Below are 14,054 nucleotides of genomic sequence, written 5' to 3' on the forward strand. Positions count from 1 at the left end.
CCCCTGAAACAAATAAACTGAAGCAGCAAAAAAAAAAAAAAATTTACAGTATTATGCTTTAAGTTTATGTCAACTGTTTACAAGAGGAATCATCAGCATCTCTATCAATACTGTCTTATATGATGCAAAACACTGTAGATGTTATACATATTACTAACAGTAGATATCAAAAATGAAGATAATGTGAAATTCAGTTATTTACAAGTATAATGATTCATGCACTGATAAGAAGCAACAATATGATTGTTTTATGGTAGACTAATAATTGATAAAATCACTTCACAGTAGCCTTACCTATATGCAAATGAATGAATCCTTATAAAATTTTTATGGCATACAGTATTACATATTCATGAAACAGTATTGGAAATACTGTTACGTTTTTTTAAAAACCCACTTACCTGTGATGATAGGCTGAAACACAATTTCTCCAATTATGAGATAAGAGATATACTGTATGGTGATGTAATTCTTTGAAAGTCAAGTTATAAAACAGTAAGAAAACTAACACACTAGTAATTTTATATTAAATATCACTCACCTGATGCCTATGTAAGGTTAAGCTATCCATTTCCATGCAAGTCTTGCACATGACGTTCTACATGATGAATACTTAGGCGATGATGATGATGATGACCCAAAAACATCTACAGTTCTTGCTTTCACACAAACACACACACACACCAGATAGGTTTATTAACAAATCAGTGTATTAACAGCATGAGGATTTACTATTCATTAAGTGGAAATGGATCATCATCAAAGTCTTCATCCTTATCATCTTCACATTGTGTAGACTGAAGAGGAAGAGGAGGGGTTGGTCTTGGGTGTCTCAGGGTGGCAAAGGTGAACAGGTGGAGGAGATGAAAGGGGAGGCAGGCACACTTGATGTAACTTTACATAAATATAATTTCTGACTTTTTTAAAAAAAGATTTATTTATTATTTGAGAGAGCAAGTGTGTGGGGAGGGGCAAAGGGAGAGAGAGAATCTTCAGACTCCCCGCTGAGCACAGAGCCCAATGTGGGGCTTGATCTCACGACCCTGAGATCATGACCTAATTTGAAATCAAGAGTCAGACGCTCAATTGACTGAGCCACCCAGGAGCCCCTGTCTCTTTTGCTTTTTCATTTCTCTAAAAATGTTTCTCTCAGCACCAATCCTTCTTCCACCATTTGCTTTAGTTTCAGTACCCATGTCAAAGAAGGGTCCATAGTATAAAAGAAGTCAAAAGCGATCCTAGTGATCAGAACCCTTCTGCCAGATTGTCTAATACCAATTTGTTTTCTGGCACTGTTTCTGCTACGTCTTCTTCCTTAGTCTGGCACTGGCTCAGAAACACTCATTTCCATCCAGTCCTCTTCTGTTAATTCCTCTGGTGTGCTGTCTGTTAGCTCTTGAATGTCTCCAAGATCCATTATCTTGAAACCCTTCACACACACACACACACACACACACACACACACACACATTTTTTTTTTTTTTTTTTTTTTTGTCATATCCACAATTTCTTTTATGATTTCCTTGAGTGGCTCTGTCTTAAATCCTGTGAAGTCATGCACAACATCTAAACAGTTTTCTCCAGCAGGAATGTATAGTTTTGGGCTTGATGGCTTTCACGGTTTTCTCTGTAACAACGATGGCATCTTCAATGGTATAATCCTTCCAGACTTTCATGATGTTCTATCAGGTTGACAATCCTTTCCATAGAGTACCATGTGTAATGAGCCTTAAAGGTCCTTATGATCTCCTGATCTAGAGGCTGAATTAGAGACACTGTGTTTGCAGGCAAGTAGACCACTCCAATGCCTCCACTGTTAAACTCATGGGGTTCTGGTGACCCAAGGCATTGTCCAATATTGAAAGGATTTTAAAAGGCAGTCTTACTGGCAAGGTACCTCCTGACTTCAGGGACAATGAATTGAAGGAACCAATCCGGAATAAATGTTGAATGCTGTTATTGTTCAGACCTTCTTATTGTGTAACTAGAAGACTAGCAGCTGGTATTTACCTCTTTCCTTTAAGGCTCGGGGGTTAGCAGCTTTATAGATAAGCACAATCCTGATCACAAACCCAACTGCATTTGCACAAAATTGTAAAGTTAACCTGTCCCTTCTTGCCTTAAATCCTGGTGCTCAATTCTCTTCCTTACTCATAAATGTTCTTTGTGGCACTTTTTCCCCAGAACAAGGTATTTTCATCTGCATTAAAAACAAAAAACAAAAACACACAAAAAAAACCCAAAAACAAAAAACACACCTGTTCAGGCAGATATCCTTTCTCCTTAGTGATTTTCTTACAAGTGTCTGGAAACCCATCTGCTGCCTCTTGGTTGGGTAAAAGTTGCTTCTCCTGTTAGTGTGACATTTTTTAAGCCAAACCTCTACTATTATCAAACCATCCTTTGCTGGTATTAAATTCTTCTGCTTTAGATCCTTCATCTTCCTTTTATGTTGTCATATAATGGGGGTACCTGGCTGGCTCAGTCGGTGGAGCATCCGACTCTTGATCTCAGGGTCGTGAGTTCAAGCCCCACGTTGGGCATGGAGCCTACTTAAAAAATAAATAAATAAATGAAGTTGTCATATAATGACTTCCCTTTTTCTCGAATCCTATTAGAATCGACAGGTATGATTTTCTTACAGTGATCCTGCACCCACATAAAAGCTGTACTTGCAATGAGACAAAGAGTATTTCGCAAAAAGTGAAATATTTTTGTGCCTGCTGGTGTAGCTGGCCAAGATGGCTTCAGAAATTCCCCTTTCCTTTTTTTTTTTTTTTGCAATGGTCTTTATAGTGTCCTCATTTATCTTGAAATGGCAGGAAACCCCAGCTGCAGATGTCAATCTACGGTACATATCAAGCAAGTCAACTTTTCCTTATGTCACGACTATGCCCTGCTTCTTGGGAGCACTTCAAGCATCACTGGTGGTACCCTGTATGAGCCCCATGTGTTATTCAAGGTTTACGGTATCGCGCTAAACATGAAGAAAAATACGTAAGAACCAAGAAAGGTCACTTTTTATTGTGAGATGCAATTTAATGGAAAGACTGCTTACAGAGAGGTGATTAGTGTTATGTGGCATTTTAAGCAGATGCTTGCAACCCTTGAGCTTACCCCAATAGCAACAGGAGGTGGTCACAAAATTACTACAGTAGGACAGTATGTACGACAGTTAATTTTCTGTAGTTACGATTTAATACTGCATCTTTTCATTTAACATTTCTCAACTGAGAATGGCACCATGCACAGTCTCTAAATGTGTGCAGATTCTGATAAATTTTAACTTTTCATAATAGATTTGTGCATATTTTGTGGTAGTAAATGATAGAACAGACTAATATCAACATATATTTTATACATTCGTGACCTACCTTTTTCTTAATTTTTTCTATATTTCTAGGCTACATGGTTCCTATACAGGTTTTTTCAAATTGTCATAAATCTCCAAAATAACTTCCAATATATTTATTGGAAAAAAAATCCACATGAAGTGGACCCACGCAGTTCAAACTCATATTGTTCAAGGGTCTTGGGTACATATGTTGTAAGATGGAGCAGCTTTTACTATATTTACACCCAACAAAATTTCATGAAGTCTAATCCCTATTGCACAGGGCGGGGGGGGGGGGGGTGTGTGCGTGTGTGTGTGTGTGTGTGTATTCCAAGAGAGTATATTTTTTGTTTACACTGAGCATCACAGTACATTTAACCTTTTGGGAACTTATTCACTCAATTTTATGTAACAGAAGTTTTGCATATACATTTAGCTCAATCATTTTGATAGCTAACATAATCATTTGGGAACAGACTTTCTTTATCCACCCCCTTGTTTGTGGGTATCTGGATTGCTTCCATGTTTTTGCTTTAACAAATAAAGCTGCTAAGAGCTACTTTACGTATTTTGCAAGTTTCTTCTGCACCTAGGCCTGGGAGCGCTGGTAAAGCATATAAATGTTTAACCGTTAATATAATGCCAAACTGTTTTGTAAAATGGCTCCCGTTCCCAGCACAAAGCTTTACATGATACTGTTGATCCAGATCTTCTCCATTCAATACGTGCTGCTGTCAGACATTTGATTTTTACCATTTGAATGGGTATAAGGTGATGTTTAGACTATAGCCTTTACATGGAGTCCACAGTATTTTCTTGTCTTTTCACTGTTTACAGCAGCTCTGGTTGTGTCCTCTTTCTCCCCACCATTTATATGTGCCTCCTGTTAACAAACAGGTGTCAGTGTTAGTATTTCTTTGAGCTTACTGGATATTCAGTACTCAATATGCATTTCTATTTCATTAATTTCTGCTCATAACTTTATTACTCCTTTTGTTAAAATAAGGATTTACAGCTATACTTTTCCCTCAAAGTACCATTTAGCTAGAAGTTTTTATCTGCAGTGCTTCCACGAACTTTTAGTTCCAAATGTTTTCTAATTTCTATTTAAAATTTTCTGTGACCTAAGTTGTTGGAATTATATTAAATTTTTCTAATTACCCTATAGTTATTGATTTATAGCTTAATTGCATTGTTACCAGAGAACATTCTTTGAAGAATTTCCATCTTCTAATATTTGTTTAAACTATAGGGTGCTTGCAAAGAAAGTTGATCCTGAAGTTGTTGGGGGCAGTGTTCTATATGGATGCTCATTAAGAGAAGTTTGTTAGAGGAAAATCCAGGGCTCCAAATACAAACAAGTAAAATTGAAAAATGACTGAGCAGAACTGAAAATGTAAGCAAAAAATACACCCAAAGAAACTAAAAGTGAGAAAATAATAAAGGGTAGGACCCAATATAAAACAATAAAATTGTATAGAAAAAGAAAGTAATGGTGCCAGAAGCTCCCCCCCCCTTTTTTTTTTCATGTAGTGTTCAACGATTCATTAGTTGCATATAACACCCAGAGTGCTCCCTCTTTAAGAAGACTATTACAGACTTCAGGAAAGTCTGTTCAACAAAACAATAATAAAATGCAAGTAAACAGAATATACTTAAATCCAGGGACAAATTATACTGATCATAAAGATTTAAAAAGCTGTACTGTAAGAAAAACTATATGCAAATATACTCCAATTGAAAACTTACAAGACAGATTAGGCAAAATATGGTAATGACAACGTTAGTACTATATGAAGTAAAAAACCTGAATACACCAATAACATAAAGGAAACTGAAATAGTAATCTGAAAAACAATCTCTTGGAGAAACTCTTCCCAGAAAGTCTTACAGGGGAGTTCTGTTGCACTGAAACAGATAAGCTCTAGTTTATACAAAATTAGAAAAATTGCGAAAGATGTCCATTTTTCAGGGTAGTAAAACCTTAAAAAAAACAAAAACTGATGAAGACAATATAAAAAATTATGGGCCAATTTCACTAACAAAGATAGAAGCAAACTTGCACAAAATATCAGCTAACAGAATCTAGCTAGGAGTTTGAAAAATAACCCTAATAATACTTTCATTAAGTATTTATTTTATTAAGACTTTATTCTATAAATACAAAGATGATTTAATATCAGAAAATCTATAAATGGATTTTACCAGAGCAATGGAGTCAAGAAGAAAATACATGATTACTGCAGAAGATGTAGGAAAGACATTTGATAAAGTTCAATATTTAACTATCATTTTTTTCCTAAAAAAAAAAAAAGGATAGAACTGAATTTCTTTAACTTGTTGATGGCTATGTATTAATGCCCTGCTTATAGCAAACATCATAATTAATGGAACAAAATTTGATGCATTTATTTTAAGGTCAGTAACAAGACAAAAATACCACCACCACAGGTACAGTTCAACATGGTATGGAACATTCTGGCAATGTAATAAGAAAAAGAAATAACAGGCAAGAGATTGTTATTATTTGAAGCTGACTTTATAATCCACATGAAAAACCCAGGATAATCACTATCCCATTAAAAGACCTTATAAGAAATTAAGACCTAGTATAAAACCAGGGTAAAAACAAAGCAAAACAAAAAACAGTGACATAGAATCAGACAAGACTGATGTAATGGAATAAAAAGCCCAGAAACAAATCCTTCTGTATGTAAAAAGTTGGTGTGTGAAAGAAGTCATATCACAGATCGGTGAGATATGATGGATTATTTAGCAAATAATGATGGAAAACTGGTGCACTCCATGGAAAAAATAAGGTTGAATTCTTACCTCACTTAGTCTTCATATGTGGACTCCAGGTTTATTAGAAACCAAAACATGAAAAGCAAAATTAAGGTATAAAGTTAATAAAAGGATACATTCATAGGAGAATATCTTCACGATCTTGAGGTAGAGAACTATTCCCTATACAATATTCTCAAAGAACGAACCTTAAAGAAGAAAAGTAACAGACATTCCAATAACAAAATTACAAGTCTCCGTTTAAAGAAAGTCAACACACACGAAGTCAACACATGGATAGAAAATGGGGAGGAAATAATTGAAATGAAAATCATTAAGAGAAAGAAAATCTCACAGAAAAGTGGAAAAAAGATATGAATAAAACAACTTACAAAAGAAACAATACTGCAAGAAACATGAAGACATGCTCAAACTCATATTCAGAGAAATGCAAATTTTATCAGTACATACTATTATGTACATAAAATGGCAAAAATTATAAACTCATATAAACCCAAGTACTGACAAAGACCTCAGAAAATGGTAATACTGTATTTCTGGTCATAGCTGAAACTGTTGCAGCCATTATAAGAAACTGTTGTCAGTACTTGAAAAAATTAAATACAGGGATAGCCAATGACCCAGAAATCCTACTCCTGAATACATACTTCAGAGAAAATTCTAAAGAAAGCCACTCACACACAAAGTCCAAATACCATTTATATCAAGTTAAAACACACACACGAAGCATCATACACATTAAGAATTAAAAAGACAGAATGTATAGTCATTATAACAGAGATTAAGGAATTGGACAGTAGAGATGGGAAATGGCAGTAGAGATGGGGAATGCATTAATATAAAACAAAAGAGGGTTTTGCATTAATCAATAATAATGTGCCATGAATGAATCAAGAGTTACACTTAATTCAGTAAATGTGGAAACTGAAAAGAAAGATATTTTCATAAGAACCTGAGAAAAAACAAACCTCATAGTCTTTGAATGTATACACTTATGAGCTTATTAAAATTCTATTACTGTTGGCCTTGAACTAGCAATCTTGGTAGCAGTTCACTACTGCTAAAAATAAACAAAATAACAATAAAAAATTTAATTTAAAAAACCTAAGCAGCCAGCCATTCAAATAAAGACTTATGTGTTCTTCCATGCTCATGGATTGGAAGAACAAATATTGTTAAAATGTGTATAGTACCCAAAGCAATCTACAGATTTAATGCAAACCCTCTCAAAGTTATCAACAGCATTTTTCACAGAACTAGAACAAACAATCCTAAAATTTACATGTAGCCACAAAAGACCCCAAATACCAAAGCAATCTTGGGGGGAGGGGGGGCGGTACACAAAGCCAGAGGCATCACAATTCCAGATTCAAGTTATATTACAAAGTTGTAGTGATCAAAACAGTATGGTACAGGCACAAAAAATAGACACATAGATCAATGGAACAGAACAGAAAACCCAGAAATGGACCTACAACTATATGGTCAACTAATCTTCAACAGAGGAAAGAACATGCAATGGGAAAAGGACAGCAGCTTTATTTACAATAGCCAAATTATGGAAGCAGCCCAAGTGTCCATCGACTGATGAGTGGATAAAGAAGTGGTGTATATATATAAAACGAAATCTTATTCAGCCATAAAAAAGAATGAAATCTTGCTATTTGCAACAACATGGATGGAGCTAGAGTATAATGCTAAGTGAAATTCAGTCAGTCAGAAAAGACAAATACCGTATGATTTCACTCATATGGAGTTTAAGAAACAAAACAAGCAAAGGGGGAAAAAAAAAGAGACAAAACAAGAAACAGACTCTTAATTATAGAGAACAGACTGATGGTTGCCAAGGGGAGGTAGGTGGGGGCATGGGGGAATCGGCTAAATAGGTGATGGGGAATGAGGAGGGCACCTGCCGTGATGAGCACCTGGTGATGTATGGAAGTGTTGAATCACTACATGTATAGCTAAAACTAATATAATACTGTATGTTAACTAAAATTAAAAACTTAAAAAGTTATGTGTTCCTACTACTCATAACAACTATTTTCCTATTGGAGTCTATGTTGTAGCAAACATGTTAATAATTGTAGCAAATGGAAGTCCATGTAATAAATCTGTTTCACACTGTAATCCCTGATAGATTCATCTCCTTGTATCCACTGGTTTATGAAAATTCGGATGCATCACAAGTAACTCCAGAACCACAGCCTTCTGGAATTATCTTTTTCCTGAAGATCTAATGAAAAGAAATCAAACCTCTTCTTTTACTATAAGGAAATTCAAGTCCCTCCTGAATGTCTGAGGATTCCTGTAAGGGGCTTAGATGTCTTGGTTGTCACTCATGACTGCTATTCTCTGGCTTCTCTCTGAGAACCACTGAGTTTATTTACTGCAATTTATGTGCTCTACTTCTCTCAACTTTGCTTTGCTAACTAATTGTTGATGCTAGATAGTAGGCACCTAATAAATGCCATTAAAGTTACAAAATAAAATGATAAAAGTTTCGGGGCGCCTGGGTGGCTCAGTCGTTAAGCGTCTGCCTTCGGCTCAGGTCATGATCCCAGGGTCCTGGGATTGAGCCCCACCTCGGGCTCCCTGCTCGGCGGGAAGCCTGCTTCTCCCTCTCCCACTCCCCCTGCTTGTGTTCCCTCTCTCGCGTTCTGTCAAATAAATAAAATCTTAAAAAAAAACAAAAAATAAAAATAAAAAAACAAAGTTACACATAAAAGGAAAACCTAAAATTGTAGTCATTACAGCTCAGTTCCGGCAGCCCAGGATACCTATTCAGCTCTGAGTTCTTCCTTCCTTCTTCCACTCCTTACCAGCCTCAAGGAGACAACCAGGGGGAAAAAAAAAATTACTTGACATCACATAGCTGTCTGAATTCCCTCCCTTTCCCCAGAAGGAAGAGCTGAACACCCCCTTCCCTCCAATGTGGGATGCACTCAGTTACTGGGCTCCAGTGAACTTTGAAGTATGGAACAGGAAGTAGAGTAAAATCAAACCTAAATCTCATCATTCCACTAGCTACAACTGCAAACTGTATATGTAAAATACAGATTAGGGAAATGTATATACTTACTGTATATTAAGAAATCATTGTCCATTTTTTGCAGATAAAAATCATATCATGTTTTTTGTTTTTACAGTCCTGATCTTATGGAGATCATACTGAAATATTCACAGAAGAAATGATATGCTCCTTGGGGACAGCTACAAAATAATGGGGGAGACTAGTTGGGGTATAAACGACATAGTCAACTTCAAGCTGGGTGAAGGTCTTTGGGGGCTCATTATTCTAGTCTCTTAACTTTTGCATATGTCTTTGCAAAGTCTTAAACACTCTATTAAACATTTTTAAAATAAATTTCTGTTGAGATGCACTTTCCCTCAAGAGAAACACTTATGATTATTAAGCAGATTACTTAGTATCTCCATCTCATTCATTTGTAGTCTTTTTTTTTTTAATTTAAATTTTGTTAACATACAGTGCAATATTGGTTTCTGGAGTAGAATTCAGTGATTCATCACTTACATACAACACCCAGTGCTCGTCACAACAGCGCCCTCCTTAACCCATCACCCACCTAGCCCATCCCCCACCCACCTCCCTCCATCAACCCTGTTCGTTCTCTATCATTAAGATATTTGCAATGACATGGATGGAGCTAGAGTTTATTATGTTAAATGAAATAGGTCAGTCAGAGAAAGACAAATACCATATGATATCACTCATGGGTGAAATTTAAGAAAAAAAATAGATAAACGTATGGGAAGGGGGAAAAGAAAAAAAAAAGGAGAGGGAAACAAGCCAAAAGTGACTATCATTTATTTGTATTCTGATTGCTTTGTCCACATTAAAAAAATACAAGAATATTTGTATTATAATCATAACCCAAGAGGCACTTTGACGACCTTACTAAGGCAGAAGTCTGTTCAAAGATGATCGGGTGTCACCTCTGACTCACCTGCTTTAAATATTTTATGGTAACAGAACTACATTTTGAAGTCGGCCTCACTGGGCAGCCTTCTGTATACACAAATTCATATAGAAAAAAAAAGAATAGGCATCAATGTATTAACAGTGGTCTTCTCTGTACAGTGAATTTCTAAAATATTCGCCTGTTATTTTAAAATCAGGAAAAAACTGACATACAAAATACATACAAAACAAAGACTCTGTCAAAATATAAGGGAAAAGGCAGCCTAGTGAAAGCAAACCAGTGACCTAGAAGTACACATAAATCTAGTCCTATCCTAAAAAGATAGTAAATCCAGAGAACACTTATAACATTAAAGTTTTCTTCTCCGTAAATTTATTTAGGGGAGCTTCCAACTACAAACCCACGTTCCCAAAGCCCTGATGCTGGAAAAAGCGATGTCCCATACAGCACACATTACTGTGGTATCTTGCTTACTAGAGAAAAAGATCCCAATGTAAACCAGCATTCAGAATTACACATCAGACCCTTGTGTGTTTGCCTGGAATAAGTTCCTTCTTAAGGGACTGGTCTACTGTTGGTGTACTGATGAAACCAGATTTCTGGGCCTGTAACCCAGAGGAACCTAAATTTGTGCACCCAACTGAGCTATTGCTCTCAAATCTGAGTTGACCAGTTGACCATCAGCCACAGTGATACCCACCTCATTCATGATCACCTTTTACTCTGCAATAAGGGATTTTAGTATGCAATAATGATTTGCCAGAATTAAGGCTACCAAAATCTTACACTCATTCACTCATTCATTAAGCAAATACTTAGTAGGGCCCTATTCAAAGAGCCTGGGGTGTCCCCTTCTCCTTCAGCTCACTAAGCTCCATCCAAGCTTTGACAGTTCCAAGAATACACTAAACTCTTGCTACTCCAAGTCCACAGTTTTCTATGCCTCCTACAGCCTCCTTCACAACTTTCTGGGCCAGACTAAAATGTTGCCTAATCATGGCAACCTACACTAGTCATCTTATTGAAAGTAGCCCTGCCTCCACCCTCAACACCACCCCCCTTGGTCTTCACCACAGCACCTTTTTATTTAATAGCACAATTACTGTTTTATTTATATAGTGTTTGTCTTGCTCACTAGAACATAAACTCCATGAGAAGACGAAACCGTGTAAGTCTTGGCTAGATGTTCAATTTTTAAAAAATACTCAGCACAGAGGAAGCTGGGGGAAGATGGTGGAAAACCAGACTCATGTCACCCCACAGACACAACTACATCCAAAAATGATTTGGGGATTGGCAAACAGATCTTCCACAGCTAGATGTAGAGAGAAGGCCAGATGCAACAGTGTAGAAGGGCTGAAGACACAGTTAGAAAGCAAACCCCTGGTGCAACTAGAGGGGACAGACTCCACACAGGACACCTCCAGCCCTGGGGACATGCACTGAGAAGCAGAGTCTCCCTTATGTCTGCTTTAGAACACAAGCAGGGCTTAACTTCAGAAGCTTTAAAAATCAGGGGGCGGGGCGCCTGGGTGGCTCAGTCATTGGGCGTCTGCCTTCCGCTCAGGTCATGATCCCAGGGTCCTGGGATCGAGCCCCGCGTCGGGCTCTCCACTGGCGGGAAGCCTGCTTCTCCCTCTCCCACTCCCCCTGCTTGTGTTCCCTCTCTCACTGTGTCTCTCTCTGTCAAATAAATAAATAAAATCTTTAAAAAATAAAAAATAAATAAATAAATAAAAATCAGGGGGCTTAACTTGCGAGAGCCGGCAGGTGAGAGAAACGGACCCTCCACCCTTAAAGAGGCAGCATACTAAATAACTCAGCCCTGGACACAGTACAGATGCAGCAGTTTGAAAGGCGCCTGGGGTATATGTGAAGATTTATTACCCAATCTTAGAACGTGTGCCAGATGGGCAGGGATCCACCGGGGATTTCTCTGGGAACAAAAGCGCCAGTGGGTGCCATTTTTCCTGCCCTCACCCAGCCTGTTCCCCTGCAGACCTGCCCCACCCAACCCACCCACCTCAGCAGGCGCCCCTCCAAAGCAGCTCCTGCCCTGCCACACTCTACAGGCAGCCCTGGCTAGGACCAGCACCATTCCAAAGTGACTCCTGCCCTGGGGATGGGGGAGAGATAACCCAGCATGCCCACAGTCATGGCAGCTGTGCCTTTTAGTTGGCTCGGAGGGGGCAAGGCCTGTCATTTGTGTGCCTGAACTGGGCAGAGGTGAACTGCAGGCTGCTAGGCTGAGTACCAGCCCCAGCAACCAATGAGCCCACAGCAGCTTTAGTTGGGCTTCTCTACAGCATGAGGAGCAAACCTTGCACTGTGCACCCAGAGGAGGTGAAGTGGGTCATTATAATCAGCTGGGCTAAAAGGCCAGCCCACCAACAAACATGCCCACAGCAATAGTATCTCAGTCAAAACAGAACTTACACATGCAACCCACACAGGGGACATCACTGGAGCGTGTGGTTCTGATGACCAGGGAGGGGATTATGCTATAGGGCAACACAGGACCTCTTTACCCAAGGCCACTACTTTCAAAAGCAGGAGACGGAGCTAACCTACCTAATACACAGAAACAAACAGAGCACTGGACAAAATGAAGAGACGGAGGAGTATGTCCCAAATGAAAAAAAACAGGACAAAAATCAGAGATAAAACAGAGATAAGCAATATGCCTGATAAACAGTTCAAAGTAATGGTCATAAAGATAACAGATTTGAGAAAGGAGCAGGTGAGCTCAGTAAGAACTTCAACCAAGAGATAGAAAATATAAAAAACAACCAGTCAGACTTGAAGAATACAGTAACTAAAAAGAAAAATGCACTAAAGGGAATCAAAAGTAGATTAGAAGCAGAAAAACAGATCAGCAATCTGGGAGACAGGGTAAAGAAGAGCAACCCAACTGAAGAGCAAAAAGAAGAAAGAATGATTTTAAAAACTGAGAACAGGTTAAGGAAACTCTGTGACACCATCAAGCATAATAATATTTGCATTATAGGGATCCCAGAAAGAGGAGAGAGAAGGGGGCAAACAACTTATGTGAAGATGTAATAACTTAAAACTTCCCTAATCTGGGGAAGAAAACAGACATCCAGATCCAGGAAGCACAGAGAGCCCCTAACAAGATGAACCCAAGGAGGACCACACTAAGACACATAATAATTAAAATGGTAAAAATTAAAGAGAGAATCTTAAAAGCAGCAAAAGTAGCAAAACAGCTACATACAAGGGAATTTCCACAGCTTTATCAGCTGATCTTTCAGGAAAAACTTTGCAGGCCAAAACAGAGTAGCATGATATATTTTCAGTGTTGGGAGAAAAAAAAAAAACCCTACAACCAAGAATACTCTGCATGGCAAGATTACCATTCAGAAGTGAAAGAGAGATACAGAGTTTCCCAAACAAAACTTAAAGGAGTTCATCACCACTAAACCAGCCTTACAAGAAAAGTCAAAGGGAAGTCTAAATGGTAAACAAACAAAAAAAGGCTATACGTAGAAGAAATTATGAAGAAAAAAATTTCACAGGTAAAAGCAAACATATAATAAAGATAGTACCTCAATCACTAATAAAGCCAGGTTAAAAAAGAAAAGTAGTAAAAGCCATTATATCTACAAAAATCCAATGAAGGGATACACAAAATAGAAAGATATAAAACATAACATGATACACATAAAACATGGAGGGGAAGTAAAAATTCAGTGTTGTTAGAATGTGTATGAACTTAACCAACCAACAACCTAACATGGGATGCCATATATGAACCCAATGGTAACCACAAATCAAAAACCTATAAAGATACACAAAAATAAAGTGAAAGGAATCCAAGCACAACACTAATGACAGGCATCAAACCAGAAAGGAAGAGAGCAAAAGAAGAAAGGAGCAGAGAAGAACTACAAAAACAACCAAAAAATAACAAAATGGCAGGAAGTTCACACCCCTGTCAATAATTACTTTAA

The 14,054-nt window shown here is 37.7% G+C and overlaps 1 long non-coding RNA gene across 1 annotated transcript; it reads right to left on the reverse strand.

The window, feature by feature from the left end:
* Positions 1-483: 483 nt before the first annotated feature.
* Positions 484-6,271, reverse strand: LOC118533123 (uncharacterized). The gene is made up of 3 exons (XR_013442606.1): positions 6,167-6,271; positions 5,226-5,317; positions 484-4,217 (listed from the first exon to the last, which is right to left on the reverse strand). It is a non-coding gene; the product is annotated as an uncharacterized LOC118533123 (long non-coding RNA).
* Between the last annotated feature and the right edge of the window lie 7,783 nt (positions 6,272-14,054).

The sequence above is a fragment of the Halichoerus grypus genome, chromosome 11, assembly GCF_964656455.1.
Source record: "Halichoerus grypus chromosome 11, mHalGry1.hap1.1, whole genome shotgun sequence".
Taxonomy (NCBI): Eukaryota; Metazoa; Chordata; class Mammalia; order Carnivora; family Phocidae; genus Halichoerus; species Halichoerus grypus.